At 36.1% G+C, this 21,049-nt stretch overlaps 1 protein-coding gene across 44 annotated transcripts in view; it reads left to right on the top strand.

The window, feature by feature from the left end:
* Nrxn1 (neurexin 1) overlaps positions 1-21,049 on the top strand; it is a 1,065,367-nt gene that overhangs the window by 254,640 nt on the left and 789,678 nt on the right. Inside the window, exons 1-3 of one of the 44 annotated variants that reach the window (XM_074049704.1) lie at positions 16,755-17,009; positions 17,232-17,288; positions 19,478-19,691. The exons of the other annotated variants lie outside the window; for them this stretch is intronic. The gene's annotated coding sequence lies outside the window, so the exon portion shown is untranslated. Of the gene's footprint in view, positions 1-16,754; positions 17,010-17,231; positions 17,289-19,477; positions 19,692-21,049 lie in introns of those variants that run through there. 44 annotated transcript variants of the gene reach the window in all.

Here is a 21,049-nt window from a genome sequence, read left to right as displayed (position 1 = left end):
GCCAGATCATTCAAAATTTCCTTCCGATCCTAGGGACAAAGACCATCACTCACTGAGAATGTTAACCTTAGTTTCACATGTGACCAACAGCAAGGAATTAATTTAACATATTGCTGGTGTGTATCAGATTGTCTGCCAGTATCTAGAAAGATACTGCTGTTCTGCTATAGTTCCAGCTCTGTTGAGCTTTTAAAGTCCTTTTTTTTAAAAAAAAAAAAAAATGCTGCTTCACTGTTTTTACTATTGTCTCTTACCTGCTCCAACCACCCAACACTTTTCCACTGCCCTGTTTAAATATTTCAGATTTTTCCACTTACTAGAAGTATGGCTGATATACCACGTAAGTAAGTGCGCTGTTATTCTGTACATGCTTACCTTCAAATTGACTCTGTTGATGCATGTAGAAAGAAATGTTGATTAGAACTACCTTGGGATCCATATAATACATTCTCTTCGATTCTCCCTCAAATTTACACACACCTCACCAGCCTGCAATTGACTCTAATCCTTGTTTTGCTATAATGATCAGTAGCCACCCCCATCTTGCCCAGGAGGGAATGGTGACAAGGAAATAGAGAGAAGTGAGAAGAGATGGAGAAGCACATAGGTGGTGAGAGTTTTCTTTTTGTTGTGACAACTTGTATTTATCTTATGTCTGGGAGGAGTTCCTCTCCCCCTGCTTCTCTGTCTCCATTTCCCTCTCCTCACTCTCTCTCTCTCTCCTCCTCTCTGTTTCTTTCCCTAGTTCCTACAGTCCTGTGTTATGTTCCAGAAGTTTAGGTATTTTATCTCTTGAAGTAAACAATCAGGAGTATGAACACAAGAGAACCTGATAAAGCCTACTTGAATAGAAGGAAAGAAAGTAGTCCTCAAATTCTGTATTGTGCTTTGAAAGTTTCCTGATATAGTTAAATTGTTTTACTGGTCTATTTCTTCATATGTAAAATGTGTAGAATGATATGCATATTATTACACAAAGATCTGTATGTGTGTGTGACAAGCAAGTAAAAATACCTGGAAAAGACTGAGCAAGAGTTATGGTACACAGTAGGTGTTCAATATGTGTTACCCAGTTTCACATTCTCTGTAGCCAGAGTTGAGTCAATTGCTAAGAGATTATTGTCCCCCTCCAAAAAAGAAATATTTATATTTAAAACTTGGTTTTAAATACAAGTTATATCAGTTATATATTTGAACGCCTTATTAAGCTTGGAATTCTAAAGGCACGAGTGCACGTTTCTTTGTCTCATGATTCTGTAAGGACATGGGCTTTGTTTGTTTAGCCTTGTATCCCTAGAATCACAGTAGTTGGCATAGTGTGTCATTTAAGAAATCTATGTGAAAGGAAGGGAGAGAAGTAGATGGTGTCTCTCTTGCTCTGCAAGGGTTTTTGCCTGTTGATCTCTATCTGACCAGTGAAATGAAAAGATCCTTAGAACAGAGAGATGTGGACCAAGGAGACAAGGGAGGAGTGATATTTCTTCTCCAGCTAAAGAGAGTACTGATGGATGTCCCCAGCCTTAACCTTCTCTTTAGTTCTAAGGCTTCCCCAAGATGTGTCATATATCGTCTCAGTGGGAGTGTCATTAGAAGGGAAACTAGGGCACTCCTAACTTCCAAGAGGAGTTAAGTCAGCTGAAAATTTCCCTGAGGAAACAGCAGGGAAGGCAGATCACTAGCTGTTATAGGAAGTCATGTAAGTGGCTTCATAGGATGTAATATTTGCTCCACTGGCAGTTGCAAGAGGAAGGGAGAGAATTCTACATATGCTGGAAGAGAAAGAATCTCTCTGTTAGAGCACCAGCCCTTTCTCCCATCACATATTGATCAGGAAGCAGAACTCGAAATTTGGATCCTTGATGTTAAATGTTTTCTTCTAATTAATTTCAATGCATCAAGTATTTACTAAGTTCCTATTGTAATAGTAATAATCTGAAGGAGGAGGAAGAAGAAAAACCATTAATTAAGCTCTTAGGCACAAATTAAGCTGTGTACCTTATATCTATCATCTCACTTAGCCACCACTAAAATGAGTGGGGTAGTCATTGTTATTTTACAGATGGAAAAATTGAGGCCTAGAGAAATTAAATAACAGGCAATTAGTTGTAAGATAACAGGTGGACCTGATCCCAGCTCCCTCTGATGCTAAAGTTGAAAATCCATGTACCAAAGAATGTTTCAGGCAGTCAGAAAATGAAGTAATCAGCTGAGACTAATTAATAGTAATACCACATAGCTTTCAGTTCCAGGAACTTGAAGAGGTGGATAGAGAATTACATTTTTAATCTTATATGAAGCTGAAGAAATTGGCCATAAGGTGGTTAGATTTGTCCAGAGTCACAAAACAACTGAATGTGTCCCACAATCTTTTGCTACACTGCCTCCCTCTCTTCCTCTGTTCCTTGTTAAATATAATACTACACATTGAGTCTATTTAACAAATGAGAAAAGGAAAAATAAAGCCTGATAATCAAGAGGAAAGGTGATAGAAGCCATACAGGTAAATGAAGTCATGTGAGGTAGACTGTGCAGAATCTAAGGGAAAATGAAGGCAGATTCCTACAAAGCCTTCAGCACTGAAGGGGACATTAAGTAGGAGGCAGTCATTGAAGGGGGTCTTTTTTTTTAAAGGATTTGCTGTAGCTTTTTATTTTATTTTTGTTTTTCGTTGTTTTGCTGTGGGAGGGTACATTGTGGCATTTACAAAAGTTCTTACAATATATCATACTTAAATTCACCTTCTCCATCATTCTCCTTTATTCCCTCTCCCCCCCCATTCCTGGCATAGTTTCAACAGGTCTTGTTTTTCCATTTACACACATGTGTACATGGTATTTGCACTATATTCACCCTCCCATGCCCTTTCCCCACATTCTCCCCGCTCCCACTAGTACCAATAGAAAGAACCCGTTCTGCCCTCCAATTCTTTGATTTTGTAAAAGAAAAAAACTGATGTTTTCATTTGTTTAAGATAGCTACACAGGGAATTTCACTGTGACATTTCCATGTATATAGGTACTATAACCTGAATTAGTTCATCTCTATTTTTCTTCTTTTTACCTTAGTCCCCTTCTTATGGTGATTTCAACAGGTTCAAAAATTCTATATTTATTCTTTTTAAAAAAATTATGCATTTATTCACATGTGCATACATTGCTTGGGTCATTTCTCCCTCCCACCCCTCTCCCCATCCCATCCTCTCCCCCTCTCCCCATCTCACTTCCAGGCACAGCCTGTTCTGCCCTTATCTCTATTTTTGTTGAAGAAAAGACATAAGCATAACAAGGAAGACAAAGCATTTTTGCTAGTTGAGTTAAGGATAGCTATACAGAAAGATTCCTAGCTTTGCTTTCTTGTACACATGTGTTACAACCCATGTTTATTCATCTCTAACTGATCTTTACACTGGTGATCCCCTTCTCGTGTTGACCTCTGTTGCTTTAAGGTTTCTGTATTAGTTCCTCTGGAGTGGGGACATCAAACGCTTTCATGTTTTGGGTTTTCTACCTATTCCTATATCTCCCATATGTGCTCTCCCCTCATCATGTGATCCAAGTCCAAGTACATTGCTGCATTTGTGCTAGATCTAAAGTCCGCATACGAGGGAGAACATATGATTTTTGGTCTTCTGAGCTTGGCTAACCTCACTCAGAATGATGTTCTCTAGTTCCATCCATTTACCTGCAAATGATAAGATTTCATTCTTCTTCATGGCTGAGTAAAATTTCACTGTGTACAAGTACCACATTTTCTTGATCCATTCATCAGTAGTTTGAAGGGGATCTTCAAGAATGTAAGGTAAGTAACCTGTTTAGTCAGACAAGGTGACGTGATACTCAGTCTGGAGAAACATTTGTGTGAAAGCTCTGAGGATGGTGAAGTTCTCTTTTAGAGAACTTCAAGTAATTCTGCAGCACTGGCTAACTCTTAGATCGTCTAGGAAAGGAGGAGGGGAGCAGAGAATGGGAAAAAAATGAGCCAGAACACAAGGGAAGGCCAGTACACTGGCTTGTGCTCATGTTCTCTTTCTCTTTCTGTCTCCCAAATGCTGGGATTACAGACGTTTGCATCACAACCAGCTCTGTGATAACTTTCTCTACCTTGTTGAGACGTTTGGATTGAATCTTTAAGACATGGAGAGATCCAACAAGGAAAATAGAGAATGAATTGATTGTTGGGGCCATGGTTAACAGAACAAGACTGTAGAGAAAATCAATTGGGAGGTGTTGAGTGAGAGATAAGAACTCTTGAGCTGAGGAAGAAACAATGTGAACAGATAGGAGTGATGATAATGAGCAATCAATTTCATCTCCTGTTAAGTAGGGACAGCCCTAGAAGGACTGTTCTACTGCATCTGACTGAGTTTTTATGTCTACTATTAACCACCCCCAACCCCAATTTACATGTAACTGAAAATCACTGCTACAGTGGGCTGCAAGGCTTTTAATTTGTTTTAAATTACAGTGTTGGGATCAGAGATACATTTAGAGATTTTGCATGAAGGGAGACAATAAATATGGATGGAATAGATGTAGTTTAACAAGAAAACTAGAAGAGATGGTTTTGAGGTGGGTAGAAGAGCCTCATGACATTTCTGTAAAGACTACTGAAAGAGAATCTCCCCTCATTAGAATAGTCCCCATAAAGGAGATGACACCCAGCCTGGGGGCAAAGATAAATTTGGCTAGGGATTTAAATATAAGCAGAGGGAACTAAAAAAAGGGAAAAGCCTGAACAGAGACCTATAGCTAGGAAGAAGAAATGCGCGTGACTAACCCCCAATCCATGTGCTACAAAATGCAAGATCTTTTCTCTGAATTTACAGAGCCTAGGTTGTCTGGACTCTTGTGCTGATGAAAAGACGTGTTGAAACTTACATAGTAATTCAGTGAAGGGACAGATACGTTCTCCAAGCTCCCAGTGGAATACTGAATACCAACTTGAGGCCTTTGAAGAACAATGAATCATAACAATGGACGTGTTTGAGTAGTACAGGATCAGGCTGTGTGCAGTGAGATTTTTTAAAATGACCTATGTGTAATCACCACTAAATAGAGTTTCTTGAAGCATAAACTGACTCTATGATCTGCTTGTCCCAGCGCTGTAATTCTCCTTGTGGCACCTTCCTGAGACTTGATAAGTGGAGAACACCTGTCCTTCCAAATAATTGGTGGTAGAAGATATAACATAAGAGTGATCTTCACCCCAGCAATCTTTTATCAGTTATTTATTTATTAAATGAAACACATGCACACAGAGAGCTTGTTTATATTAATAATGCTAAGCACTAATTAGGAAAATTTCCAGATTAATTAATAAAACTCTTGGTCACAGTGTTTCCCATCACCTCTATCCACAGAATATAATAAGCACCTTTTACCCTCTCCTCTTTAACCAAAGCAAAAATAGACCTTAGGGTTTATTCTGAAACTTACTAATGTTTCTGACATATTCACCCTTTTATAACTGATGTCTCACTCATTCCAGACATAGTATTCTCAATGTTCTTTCTTACACATTGTTTCATTGGATTCTTCCAAATAACTTGATTACTTTACCTAGTAGATACAGAAGCTGATATGCAGAGTAATTAATTGACTTACCTTAAATCAAATGCCAAGATGTAGTAGTGTTGCCTCATTCCTGGTCAGCACCTCTTTTTTCATGCTAGTTGTCTTGACATGGGTAAGTTATCCAGAAGTGTAAGCTAAAATATATACTCCTTTGTAGAACATATTCTAGAGTTTTGGAAGTCTCTGACTTCCTTTATCACTTCTATCTTTTTGGCAGGACTTTGTACCCAGTGCACTGTGAAGATTGCAAGTTCTACTCTGAAACAAACAAACAAAAAAGAGTTTTTATGGATTATTTGTTTTTAGCTAGAAATATATACACAGACAATATACAGATTATTCCACTATTTCATTATCAAATGTGATTTGTTATGAAAAATATCAAAAATTGTTTTGAGGTCACCTGTGCACAGTGTTGCTCCCATATTTATGCTTTTGCCAAGCATCAATGATTGCTTCTTATTCTTACTTTGAAGATAATCCTCATATTAACAAACAACTAAATCTTGTGGACAGGTTTCTGATATATTCCCTTGAGTTACAACCATTTTGTGAGATACAAACTTGAATCACCAATCAGTCTACTTGATTTGCTCTAAATTGACTTAGAAAGAATTGCCTGATCATCTTGGAAGCAGAAACTTTGTGATTAGTTTGGTGAGAACAAATGAGAGAGAGCTCTCTGCAGGGGTTTTTGCTTTACTTTTTGCTTCCTGACATGAAGTTGAATACAGGACCTCTGTGAACAAAAAGATAGAAGACCATATTACATTGGGATGAGAAAAAATGAGGCAACAAAAAGTGCCACCACCACAATTCATTTATGGGTGAAAGAAAAAAAATTACAGCCTAATGGATATTTTTTAAATAGCTCATACATAAGGAGGATGATATAGTCTACCTTTGTTTCTTGCTCTTTAATGAATAAAACTTCTATGCATTAAATCATAGCTAAGACTTTATTAGCATCTAGATTTGGTCTTTCAACTAATTAATCTTTGTCATGAGAAAGATAGTTATTAAGTAAAGGCTGGAAGTTCTAATCTCCATAATTGTAGCTTTGTCATGAAATAATATGAAACAAAGGAAAGAGAATCCACCATACTTGATTCTTGAGTCTAGAAATCTGACATTTGCATTAAAGTGTTGGATTTGGCCTGTGAGTTTGTTAAGCTTTTCCTGCTTTCTTGTTTTGGTTTTAGTAAAACTTGAAATTTTCAAATAAATACAGACTTCATGAATCTCTTCCAACTGTACTCAAGACACATAAAAATTATAAAGCAATGCAGGACAGCTATCCATTCCATTCTAAATGTATACAGATGCCTTCAAGGAAGAGAGTGAAAATAGTGTCCTTAATATTTGCTACCTTTCTTCCTTTTGAACATGTCCGGAAGTCTTGTAAGACAATACTGGACAGAAGTTCCAGTTGTTGGGAATAGTGAGACTGTTAAATGTTACCCTCTCCTCCAGACAGCCTTCAGTCTTGTAGCACCGAACCTTCCCAGGTATGCTCATTCCACACCCAACATTGCTTGGTCACCTACAAGATAATTGATAGGTTGACCAGATTCAGACATTGCTATACTGAGCAGTACTTGACTGAGAACTTTTTAAAAAGATGATGTTATATGAATAATGAGAGCTATGACTCATTCTGTATTGCTTTAGTGTTGAGCTATTTTCTTATATTAAGATTGGTCTGATAACATAATCATTGTCGATTTTCTCTCCTTTACTTCTGAGACTCAGTTTTCTATACTGTTAATTTTCTTCTCTTTCATAGTCTTCATCCTGCATGTATTGGTCAGGCTATAGTCATAACTCTCCTTTCCTTTTCAAAAGGGCAAACTGATTAATTGGTTCATGTTACAGGAAGTCTAAGGAGTCTCTCTTCTGGAGTGACTGGATCCAGGTGTTCTAATTCAACTCTTAGGAAGCTGGCCCTTCCCATCTCTGGATCATTCTCTTCTCCATATTAGCATAACACTTTTTGATTGATTCTATAATAATTTAGACTTAATTTAGTGCTCAAATCTGATCTAACATTTTCACAATTTCTGTGGAATTACATAGTTGGTTACAAAGTGTGTGTGTCCTTATATAATTAAGAGACATGATTTGTCACTACATTCTACTTCTTTAATATAGAAATCCTGTCATTTAAGAGAATAAGATTAGCTTAAGTGTGTCATCAAGAAAAGTATCCTATTTAAAAATAAAACCAGCTTTCTCACATTAGTCTGTCTTACTTCCTTAAAACATTCTTTTAGTCACAGCAACGCAACCATCTTTTGAAAACTGCCTGCTAAAATTAAACTTTCAGTTTTAATACATAAATACCCAACCTGTATGGATTATATTTATTAATTTGATTAGGAGTACTCAAAAAGTGCTTTAAGGGAAAAAGTTAAAAAATGTTGACTCTTCCAACATTCCTAAATCTTGATTTTATGTCCTAATCTTTTTATCTGCATATGGTAAACAAAATTTTTTGGGATCATGTTGATATTAATACTTCAAGATTTTTTTATTCCTCTGACATTTTAAAAATCAATTGTCTATCCTTTATGTGAGTTCCTTAATATACTTGGTATTTTTCTACTTTGGATATATAGGTTGTTTCCAAAGATTTATCCTTCTAATATTTCTACAATGAACACCTTGAAGCAAAAAATTTTGTCTGTGTTTCTCATATGAATTGCTAAGACAAAGTGTATGGGCATTTTTAGGCTCTTGATAAGTATGTGTTAATAGAATATAGAAAGTGCTTGTATTTCTTTTACTTAGTGAAATCTAATTGTTCTTTTTGTCATTCTGTTTGAGTTCTTTCCCCAAAAAAACAGTTTAATGTACTTGAACAAATCTAATTTCTTTTCTTTTTTTTTCTTTTCTTTGTGTTTGTGTGTGTGTAGTGCTGTGGTTTCAACCCAGAGCCTTAAACTTGCTTGGCAGGCACTCTACTAGTTGAGTCATGCCTCCATTCCAAAAAAATGTAATTTCTGTGCTGGCACCTAGAATATACTTTTCTTTAGCTTCAATGTCACCCTTATGTTTGTGAAATGGAAAGTTCTGTCCTTGTAATTGCATTCCAAATAAAGCCATAAGTAGAAAATAGAGTTGAGATAGACTCATGACAGTCGATTTGGAGGGCCTCCATTCTCTCATTGCTAAGGAGATAGGCAATACCAGAGAAAGGTTCCCATCAGAAGAAAAGAGATTGTAGCATAAGAAAGTGCAAAGAAAGGCCCGAAGATTACATATGGGTAACTCACTCACAGTTCTGCTTAAAGTCTCCTCATAAGCATTAGCAAGTCAAACTAAGACCCTCTTTGTTCCCATCCCATCTTTATTCTGTTGGCTACTGTCTCCCTAGATATCTTTTTGTATCTTCTTTTCCATCAAAATTGACCTTGATTTCCACTTTTATCCAGATTGTACTGCATAGAAGTATAGTAGATTAGCATAAAGGAGGCCTCACAACAAGATTCTGCTTGTCCTCAGGATTGGTCCTCATTTTAGGGACACCCTAGAAATTGGCAGTGAATGATTCTGCCAAGTGTTAAAGAACAATCTTTGGGTTAGTAATGATTATTTCTACTGTTGTTATTGTGGTTTAAACATATACTGTGAGCTGGGCATAGTAGTGTGCATTTATAATCCCAGCCACTTGGGAGGCAGAGGCAGGAGGATCATGAATTTGAGATTAGCCTGTGTAGAGTTAGTGAGACCTTATCACAAAAACAGAAATTTAAAAATTTATAAAAGTTGGGGCTGCAGCTCAATGGGTAGAGCACTTGCTTAGCATGACTGTGACCCTGGGTTCAATCTCTAGTACCACACAATTAAATAAATAAATATTAAAAATGTATACTGTGATCCAACATGAGTATATCTGATTTTTCCTCATAGTATCAAAAACATTCTTTTTCCTCAGAGGTAGCAAGAGCGGTTTGTTTTTTTTCGTGGTTTAAAGCCCAACATTTTATGAGACCTCATTGAATCCAGTACTAAAGTTAATTACAGCTGGTAGTGAAAATTAATCCAGTCGTTTCTGGATCACAGACTCAATGACTGGTGGGCTGTACCCTTTGAAGAGAAGGAAACCTGTTGGAAAAGAACTTGGTGCTTTCCAACTCAGTTTTCTGGTTTTGCTCTTGGTTGTGGTAAATGAGATATATCATGTGGGAACATGCATTACTGAATTTTGTGTTTATGACAGTTGGCTTCCAACTGTGGTCATTCTGTTTTATAAATGAGCAAACAGAGGCTCTGACAGGTTAAATGACTTATTGAAGCTCACACAATTTAAAGTGGTAGGATTGAGATTTCTAATCCCGTGTTCTTTGGACTGTATCTTACTATATAAAATGAATAGGATATAATGAAGTTTATAGTCACTTAAAGTATGACCCGTAGGTCAAGCATCAGGAAGACTGGGTGGGAGAGTCTGGTGGGAGGAGAATAGACGAATCAATGAAAGGATGGGTATAGATGTCAAGAGACAGAGAAATTTTTCACTAATCCAAGTCTAGGCTGGCTCCAGAAAGGTAGTTTTATATCAACTGGCAGACTTTATATCATAGGTAAATTTTACATCAAAGGTAGTTTATATCAATGTGAAATACTAGTGAACATTAACTGGTATGGACAAAAGGTCCTTCACACAATCATGTGGCAACTTGAACTCTCACAATCAAGATAGAAACTGACAATTTTCAAAACAACTTTGGAAATGAGAGCAATGTTTTAAAAATGTCTTGCATTCAATAATATCGGACTTCTCAGTAGAAAATAAATTCCAGTTTCCATATAAAAACAACTTGACATTTTTCAGTAATACTTTTTAATGAGCATTGCTCTGAGCTATAATATAATGAAATTTGCTTAAATGTAGAAGAGGTTGGTGATGCCTGGCAGAACAAAGAGGCATATGGTGAAACAGTTGTGATTTACTGGCGAAGGCGTTCCAGTTTTGGAAAGCTAGAGGCTTTCAGCATAGTGGACTGTATATTGCTATTCAGTTCTGAAAAGGAACTGCAGCAAAACAATATGCTTAGATTACGCTAGCCTGATATATATTTAAAGCATCTTCCCTTTGCATTTCACAGTTGTAAACATGGATTGTGCTCATATTGCCAAATGAAGTAGACAGCTGAGGAATTTTTCTGGATAATTCATGTTCTATACTATTTTATATGACATACAGAAAACTGGATTTTAAAAAACAGAGAATTGATTTTTAAAAAAAATGTGAACTCCATGTTTCATTTTTCCATTAGTAAGTATGGGATGTTGAATTTTGACTCTTATACATTTACTTTAAGATTCATAAAGCCAATTTTATATAAACATGTTTAATAAGTAATAAGAAGCCAGGTGTACATATGTGCAGTAAACTGGTAGCATAATATAATATTAAAATCATTTAGAAGTGTGGTCTATCTAATCAGATCAATGATCTTTGAAACAGAGTTGATAGTCAAACTACTAAATGGCATTTCTTTTGTCTTGTAAAAGGAACAGCCTGCTTTCATTTCTATAACTTAAGAAACTGCAAATGAATGAACCTCCTCCCCATTTCTTTTTATGGTGTGTTAACTAAATATTTTTATCAGAGCTATCATTGTCCTAAAATATTATTTTATTGCTATATTAAACTTGTACATTCATGCCTTTAGGAATTCCTCCCCCCCTCAACTTGTCATCATGAAATTATTGAAATATAGGAAATGGAAAAAGAAAAGTTGCTAAATGCCTTCCTTTTAGTTCCCCTAATTTATGTTTGTAGCTTGTCAGTCACACTTTACACATAGCTAAAAATCTGCAGCTGTAGAAAATTCTCCCATTTAGGAATTGCCTTGTCAGGCTGCATGCAGCATGATATAATCATTTCATACTTTTTATTCCCCTACCTAATCAGTTTTATAAAGAGTCCTGAAAACATGCAGTTTTCCCTAACTTAACCTCTATTTATTTATTTTTTTGTATTTATTTATTTCTTTTACAAATAATCTCTTTTTGTGGGAGCTTCAGGGGTGAGATGAGAAAAGATAACTAGAACTGGCGTAGTAATGCTGCTCATAGTCATTGTATATCATGGGAAGCTATTCTGTAAGTGGGTAACCGCATCCCTGAGGTTCACTGCCAGGCTTTAGACTGAAAAATCAAGGTGTGAACAGGAGTGATTAGTTATTTGTAGACTGCCTCAGTGCTGTCATTTTCTCTTCTCCTTTTGTGCTGGCTGTAATGGAGAGGCAGCACAGCTGTCACTTGTATTTGCTGGGAGCCTTCCCAGTTGACCATGCTCAACACATCCCCTTCCATTTGTGATTTCCATGAAACCTGCTCCTCTACTACACATGTATAAAATCCTGAGCATTGTATCATTCAATCTCTTAGTTTAATGTTCCATAATTTTTGCCATCTCTAAAACTCTAATAAAACCTTTTAAACCACAAATATTAAACCTTGCTGGAAGAAACAATATGTGTATTTCACAAAGTTCAGTTAACACTAAACTTAAAACTTCATTAAGCATGCAAGTAAATTTGCATCAACTTTAAATAATTCCACTTTTTGAATATGTACATTTCCTCCAGATGAAGTGTAATAAATAAACCAAGTGAGTTATGATAGGATTCAGTTGAATAGTATTTCTATGAAGAGCATGCTCAGTACAGATGGTCTTTAAATTAGAATTAAATGCATCTAATTTCAACTATTACATTGCTTAATTTGGGGGCAGTTTTAAGGAGCATGGAGTCATTTGTTTTACATGTTATGCAAATAGCAGAGAATTGGAAATCACTATATTACCAGTACTTTTTAGTCTTCAAGACATTCTAAGTAAGGCAGTCCCTGGATTTTGTAATGCTTCTAGATTCTGGAATAAAATAAACTGGATGCTTTGGAAAAGCCTTCTGTTTTTTTTCACTTTTATCATAGTGTTGTGTTTAATAGGCCTTTAGTTGAATACACATAATGGGGAGAAATCTGCTCTGAAATTTAAATTAATGAAAGCTTTCTGAAGTGGCTTCCAAATAGAAAATTTAGGCTTCTTTTCATAGTATGGGTAAGGATGGGAATTCTGATTAATCATACAATGTAGATTGCTTCATGATTCATCTCTGCAAATCAGCAGTTTGAAATCCTATAGTTAGCATTGGGTGCCCTCCAGTAAGATTTTATGAACATCGGCTTGATATTTGGCAGAAATACAATGTCAGTTGTCCAGACATCATTTTTGTCAATGAGTACATGTTTGTATGTTAAATAATCACAGAACCAAATCAATTACAGTTTTATTTCCATTGGCAGAAGTTAATACCCTGTGTGGTATATTTACATCTTCAGTAGGCTAAGTGTTACTAACCTTAGAGGAACAGAATAATTGTACAAATGGAAATGCTAGCCAGGCCAAAGAATTGTTGTTTCTTCAGGACTTAGATACTCTTTCACCTATTCATTTTTCCAAATTATTTCCTTGGCTGATTTTGTAAAATTATTTAGTTGAATTCAAACTAAAAAAAATGCTAAAGAAGATGCTTGAGTCTGAGTCAACACTTGTAACAACCTGTATACGAAATAACATTTGAATAGATTCTGGGCTCAGGGTAACTGTTTTAAAGCAGGCAGACTGGGCTCAATTTCAATTCAATACCGATTTCCTGGTTCTTATTGCTTGCCAGGCACCATGCTGGGCTATAAACAATGAAGAAGACTCAGAATAGGTCAAGCATCCTGGAGAAGTGACACCTGCAGAAAGTTCTGCTTTAATGAGTAATGTTTCAAGTTCATCTTCAGTCTGAAAAATGATTCATTTAACTGTATGATTATTATTCCTCTCCTTCCTAGCTAAGGCCAAGTGGGCTGTTAGAAAGCAGAAGAGTGATGCTTCTGCTCCTTAATTCTGGCATCAGCATTGAACCTGGAAATCCTGCATGCCTTTCAATATTTCTGCAGATCCAAAGGCACAGGTCATGTGCTGTCCCAAGCCCCACACTTGAAAGGACGGCATGTGGAATTGATTCTAGAATTAGTTGCCTGTAGTGTTTCTGCTCTGGAAATTGCAGCCTCCTCTATGCTTGCTGGCAAGCTTTTATCTCCCATATGAGGCAGTTGCAACTTCCACAAAGGCAGCTGGACTTTGTGGACATCAGTTGAAAGTTTGTGTTCTCGAATCTGTATAAGCTACTCTGGAGGAAGCCAGAATCTGGCTCTAGAGAGTCAGATTTTTTTAAGACAGTGTCCTTTGCTAATGTAGTTCTACCTTCAATGGAAAATGCAAATACATTTATGTAGTAGTAATCATAAATACAGTAGTGTTTAATGGACTAAATATTCAGACAATAAGTTCTTATTTACTCAAAGCTATGAAAAGAGTTTTTTATAAATGTGTTTTAAAGGAATACAGAAAACATTTAATGCCAAAGCTTGTATGTCATTTCTAGGCTCTCAAATGCCTAGCTTTGTATGTGTGACCCATCTCTTAGAGAGGATCTTCATGTAGACTTGAGATGCTATCTATGCCCTTGTCCATCACGTCCTCCTCTTCCTCCTGCTCTTCCTTTCTTAAATTAGAGTGTCTCATTTTTGTCTTACTTTTTTCAAATTTTGTTCTTGTGGCATAGCTAGTTATTAAGGAAGAGTAAATATAACACAGAAAAGGATGATCCCATAATCATTATACATGAGGGAATATGCATCCTCAATAATGTATTCTATATATTGTCCTACAATAAATATTAATTAAATATGACATACTATACATTTACTCCTCATTGGTTCTAAAAAGGTGAAATTTGTTTTTAGTTTAAAGAACTCTACAACCACGTAACCAATTATATAACCAATGAGTATATATATATATATATATATATATATATATATATATATATATACACTTTGGTAATGGTTAGAAGAACCACTTGAATAAAATTATATCTGTATTCTACACAATATGCAAAAATCAACTCAAAATTGAAACAATAAAATTACCAGAAGAAAACATATGGGAAATGCTTCAAAACATAGGAAAGGATTTTTTGAACAAGACTCCAAAAATACAAGCAGCAAAACTAAAATAATGCCTCTAAATTAACAGAATGAAGAGCTGGCCAATTTAATAGGAAAAAAATGCAAACTACTTATCTAATGAGAGGTTAATATAAAAAAATTGCAAACTATATATTCAATGAGAGATTAATATCAAAATATATAAAGAACAACCTAGTAGTAAGAAAAACACAATTAAAAATGGGCAAAGGAGTTGAATCAAACCTTTTCAAAAGAAGTCATACAAATTGCGAGTATGTATTTGATGAATTACTCATCCAGGGAATGCACATTAAAACCACAATAAGACATCATCTCATTCCAACTAGAATTATTGTTATAGAAAGACAAAACATGATGAATATTGGGAATAATTTGAAGAATAAGGAATCCTTGCACACTGTTGGTAGGGATGTAAATTAGTGCCTCCATTATGGAAAGCAATATTGAGGTTCTTGAATAAACTAAAATGAAACTACTATATGATCCAGAAGTCCCACTACTGGGCATATATCCAAAGAAAGTGAAATCAATATGTTGAAGTGCTATCTGCACATCCATTATTATTGTATCATTTTTCACAAAGGCCAAGATTGGAATCAACCTAAGTGTCCATTAATGTGTGAATGGATATAGAAAATGTGATACATGCAAGTAGTGGAATAGTATTAGCCATAAAATGATAAATCCTGTCATTTGTGACAATGTAGGTGAATTTGAAAGACATTATATTAAGCAAAGTAATCCAGGCACAAAAACACAAACACCTTTTGATCTCACTTATTTATGGAATCTAAAAAAGTTGATCTCATCGGATTTGAAATGGTGATTACCAAAGCTTGGACTGATTGTGAGGTGGGGTGTGAGGCTGGGGAGATGTTAGTCAAAGTGTAGAAATTTTAGTTGGATAGAGGGAATAAGTTCTCAGATATATGACTATAGTTAATAACTGTATATTGGATTCTTGAAAAATGCTAAGAAAGTGATGGTGTGAAGAGTTCATATGTTAATTAGCTAGATTTAGGCATTTTACAATGTACATAGATATATACTTCAAAACATCCTTCTGTATATGATAAACACATAAAATTGTACCTGTCAAATTAAAGATAAATAAATAATAAATAGAAGAACTGCATTTATGGGACCTCAAGAAGATTTAAGCAGTCAGAAACTCAAGCATTGCTGAGCCTGGCAGGGAAGGAATGCTTTGCCTCCTCTCTTCCTTCTCTGTTTACTGGTGAACTAGAGGTAATAGCAGTGTATTTAGGTTTCATGTTATATATTTTTATTTATGGTGCTGGAGATCAAACTCAGGACCTTATGCATTCTAGACAAGCATTCTGCAGTTGAGTTATACCTACCACCCCACATTTTATAATTTTAACTATGCACAACTAATTAAAATAACCACCAAAAATGTTAAAAGCTAGGAACACTGCTAAAAAACAAACAAAGCCAATGACTGCAAGGTGAGATGAGGGCTCTGAATACTGTGACAAATTCTGTCTTGAAATAGCATAGAGTCCTGTTATTGTCATCCATCATTATTATTGTAATTCTATTTTGTGTAATAGTTCTTGACAGTAGTATATGACCTATACAGTACCTAATAAAATCTCCTATCCCAGACTATGGCATTTGTGGCAACATTCCCAGTGCCTTTCCATATCAATATCTAACTATATCTTAATTCTGTGTTTTAAGAAGACGGTGAGTCCATGCTAAAAATTGGCTGTTGATAATGTTAGGATAGAATCTTTCATTTTAATGCCATAGATAGATATGGGGGCAGCAGCAGATGGAGTAGTTAGGATATCTGTTTCCAGTCCCATTTTAACCATCAACCTAGTGGAGGAGTGTCCTCCAAGGTATTTACCCTTTCTGAGTTAATGCTTCATCATTAAAAAAGTGGAAGGTTGACTTCATATTAACTTTAAGATTATTTCCAGATGGTAAATATTATAATTCTGCAAGCCAATGCCTCCAAATTATAAATTAGACTTATTTCTTCACCAATAACTATTTCTCTGAAGAAACTGATATGAGAATGCTGCCTAAAATGGTCATCTAAAATTGTCATATTCTTCATTCTGAATTTGTTAAGGATGAACATGCTTTCTGTTCTATTTGATGTAATGATACTTCAATGGATATTTTATTTATTCTGAATTTCTATTTTCTCCTCTCAAATTGTTTCTGAGGTTAAGCAGCTGCCAAGGCTTATGTATTAATTCCTGGGAACTCATCCAGAACAGGAATGGAATCATGAAGGGTTGCAGGGTGCCAAAGGGAACAAGTTCTGACACTTTTACCCTGTGGCAAAAAGTACAAGATTCATTGACTTCTAGACTCTAACATGGAGCAGAGCCTCAAAAGGTAACTAGTCCAGTTTTCAGCAATGCAGAGGGATTGTCAGGCCACAGCTTCTTGGAATGGACCATTTCTGAGGCAACTTGTTGCATCTGTGGGTAATTGTAAGCAATAGTTATCTCAGATAAGATATATAACTATATAAGATAAGATATAGAACTATTTTAAAAATATGGTGCATATCAATGTCAATTTACAAAGTTACAGAGATTTTTTTTCTTTTTATAGAGACTTATAAGTGAGAGTTTAATAAAAGGAATGGAAGAAAAATTTGAGAATGGCTGGGTAGGTTTTTTTATTATCATATTATTGTTGCTCTGGGGGTACATTATGACATTTACAAAAATTCTTATGATGTATTGTAGTTGAATTCACCCCTTCCATCAATTTCCTTTATCCCTCTGAATTCCTAGAATAGTTTCAGCATGTCTCATTTTTCCATTTTCATATATGAGTATGTAATATTTCCACTATATTCCCCTTCTTTCACCTTTCCTTTTATTCTCCCTGCTCCCACGGGTACTAACCCCCAAACAGGACCTGTTTTACCTTCCTAGTCTCCATTTTTGAAAAAAAGTCATTTTTGTTTGTTTAAGATAGCTATATAGAGAAGTTCATTGTGACATTTCCATGTATATATGTATTATAACCTGAATTGGTGGGAGATTTTGGAAAACAACATTCAAAGACCAGTTTTTCTCAAAGCATCGGTATGACTATTTATCTTGCCTATCTGTGAGACTAAGCTACTCAGGATCTTTCTTTGTTGGACTTTTGACACTAGACATACTTACTGTATTCAACTTCTGCAAAACTGAAAACAGATACTCTCTGACTATTGTTATCTGAAACAATATGTTGCTCAGAGAATTGAAAAGTTGTTTATCTGATTTGGGGGTTCTCTTGATTGAAACAGCTAATTATTTTTATTGCCCTACAGGAATTTATAGTTGCCAGTGGCAATTGGGACTCCAATTTTAAGCATTTTCCTAATTAAGGCACATTAGTGAAATAGGTGATTCTGGGTGAGGAGCTATCAATTACCATAGACTCTTCCAGTCTCCAAACTAAATGGGTCCTAACTGAAGAAGCAGAAGGAGCCTTAAAACTGTTTAAGGGATTTGGGGATCATTTTAATTTACCATAGAGTCTTTATTGTACTGATTATAACTTTCTGTGCTTATGGGGATTAAATGATAGGACTAACTATGAAAGGCTGCACGCTAATGACATTAACAGGAGTCACAATTACAGAACATAATTGCCAATAATTCTTCAATGGTTATTTTGTAATCAGAATCTTTTGCGGTTAAATTAGAATCAAGTAGACATTCTATTCATAGCGATATTAGCAATGCAGTGGTGCTATTTAATCACACTTGTTGTTAACAGTGTGCTAAAAGATGCCTGTGTTGTTTTCAGGGTTGGTTAACTGGAGTCTTAGAGGGGCCAAGTGGTATGCTGGGTAAAAGTACAATCTTTGGGATCAGAGAAACATGGGTTCAATTCTTGGTTGTTTTATTACTAGATGTGTGATCTCTGATGACCCATTAAACCCTGCAAAGCTTCTTTGTCTTCATCTATATATGGAGAAAATGCCTGGCTGCTGATTCTGTTTTAAAGACTAAGTGAATTGCTCAAGGATGCTTGAGTGATCCTCATTGCCATGTCTGGTGCACAGTAGGCAGCTCAAAGTAGGTGCTGATTGGTCACAGCAGAGTTCGTGGTGCTCAGCAGCAGCCAGTTGGTGATATGGAGGAGAGAGAATTTGGAAGCTCATATTCCACAGGCAACTCCTCTGGTCCATGGTCCTTGAGTTGCTTAACCACACTGTACTTCAGTGCTCATCTGTAAAGTGGTGCTGGAAATTTTTCTATTTGCTAAGTACATGAGTAAATAAGTCTATATAGGCAAACAAGTAGATTAACATGTAGAAACATTTGTATTATTATTTTTGTTACCCTTGTAGAAAAACCTATTCATGAATGATAAAGTATAGAAAATTACCCCATACTAGTCACCTTTCTATAACTATACCAAAAATACCCAAGATAAATGACTTATAAAGAGAAAAGTTTTATTTTGCCTCACAGTTGTGGAAGTTCCAAACTATAATCAATTAACCCATTGCCTTGGGGCATATAGTGAAACAACACATCTAGGTGTGAGCTCTTGGCTGAGAAAAGTTAATTGCCTCATGGCAAGAAACAAAAGAGAGCATGGAGGGTGATGGAGTCCTAGTGTCCCCACAGTGACCTAAAGACCTTCCATAAGTCCCCTCTTCATAAGGGCTCTACCATCATCTCTCAATAGCAACAGACTGGCCTTTGAGGAATATTCAACAACTAAACTATAGGACTGCCATACATCCACAAAAAAAATTGGTAGAAACTAGGGAACCTGACTCTACATGGGAACAACCTCTGTTCCCTTCCAGCCTTCTCATTTGTCTGATATTCTCACTTCCATTGCAGTTGCCAAGAATATATCAAGTAAACTGTGAACAACAGGAAATTTTCTTCAAAAATGCAAGCCAACTGGACATGGTAGTATACACCTTTATCCCAGCACTGAGGATGAGGAGCCTGGGTTACACAGTGAGACTTTGCCTCAAAACAACAACAACAAATAATTAAAACAAAACAAAAACAGCAGCAGCAACAACAACAAAAACCACACAAACTAGAGGTCAGTGCCCTAGGGTGAAAAAAAAAAACACTTCTGAAGTGTGGCCATCTTTCTGATCCTGTGCAGCTTAAATAACCCATTGCACATGGGTGTATATCAAAGGTCTGCCCTCTCGTGCCAGTCTCTGTCTTGCTCTGTAACACATGTTAACCTGTTCCTTAATGTGGACTGTGTGAGGAAAGCATATTTATTAGGTTCATTTGACTTTACATTTGAACACACTTCCTGCGGTTTTCCATCCTTGCTTGTCAGCAGGAGTGTGAACAGCCCAGGACACAGTGGGTTCCCATTTCTCTGGCTTTTTTAAAATTTAATTTTATTTTCTAAATTCTACTTTCAACACCCTGCCTTCATTTATCTTCTACAACAAGATATTGATCAGCTCTTGGAACCGTCTTTCTCATTTCTAGACATTTTCTCTGCAGTGCTGTAGGAGGGGAAGAGAATATGATTGTGCTCTGAAATGTATCCTAATTTCAGAACTGTGACTATTAAGAACCTCTAAGGGAGATGACTTACAGCAGCCCTCTAGTGGCCAGTGAGGGTCTAGCTGAAAGACAAGGAAAGCCAAACCAAACCCAACCTGTGAGTGGGATTGTGTTTCACAAGTGCCTTTGTAAATGGGTTGCTTGAAACTCAGACCTCATTTTTCATTGATGCAGTTGGACATTTGCACTCCAGTTCCGCAGCTCAGTGTGATCATGAAAGCCTGCTGAACTCTTAATGTCCCTGAGGCAGATTGCTTTTTATATAGCAGTCCTTGAACTTTACTACCATGCACATCAATTTTTCTAGGTAAAGTTGATTCAGAAATGCAAATTTGAATGCCAGGAAGACATGCTGTAGCTCAGAAGTTGGAATGAGGCTTCCTTTGTCTTAACTTGCTGCAATGCTTCTCTAATTTGAGCAGGAAAGTACTGGACTAGGTGCCTCACCAATGGCAGTAAGAGGAAGGGATTTTGTCTTCCTGACTGGTTTTTTTCTTTTCTTTTTTTTTTTTTTTTATTATTTCTTTCTTTTTATTTTGGTGCTAGGGATTAAACTCAGGGCCTCATGTCCCCATGGATACTAAGCACACACTGTACCACTGAGCTAAACTTCAGTTCCTAGGTGTTTCTTCTTTGCCAAAGTATTTCCCACCAATATCAAGCCTGTGATGAATCAAGAAATGATGAGGTAAGTCAAGACAAAAAGAATGTCATGTTCAAGTTAGATTTGTGCTGCTCAGTAGAGAGAAAATTGAAGAGAAGGTGAAAGGGATGTAAGGTACTTATTAGCAGCAGTACTTGCCCAGGGAAAAGTTAAGGCAGTGCCTTCTAAATCCTGGTGGGACAACTAGAAATATAAAAATATCCATG

Source organism: Castor canadensis, chromosome 12, assembly GCF_047511655.1.
Source record: "Castor canadensis chromosome 12, mCasCan1.hap1v2, whole genome shotgun sequence".
Classification (NCBI taxonomy): Eukaryota; Metazoa; Chordata; class Mammalia; order Rodentia; family Castoridae; genus Castor; species Castor canadensis.
Note: the sequence above shows the minus strand (reverse complement) of the source record. Positions and strands in the feature narration are given on the sequence as shown.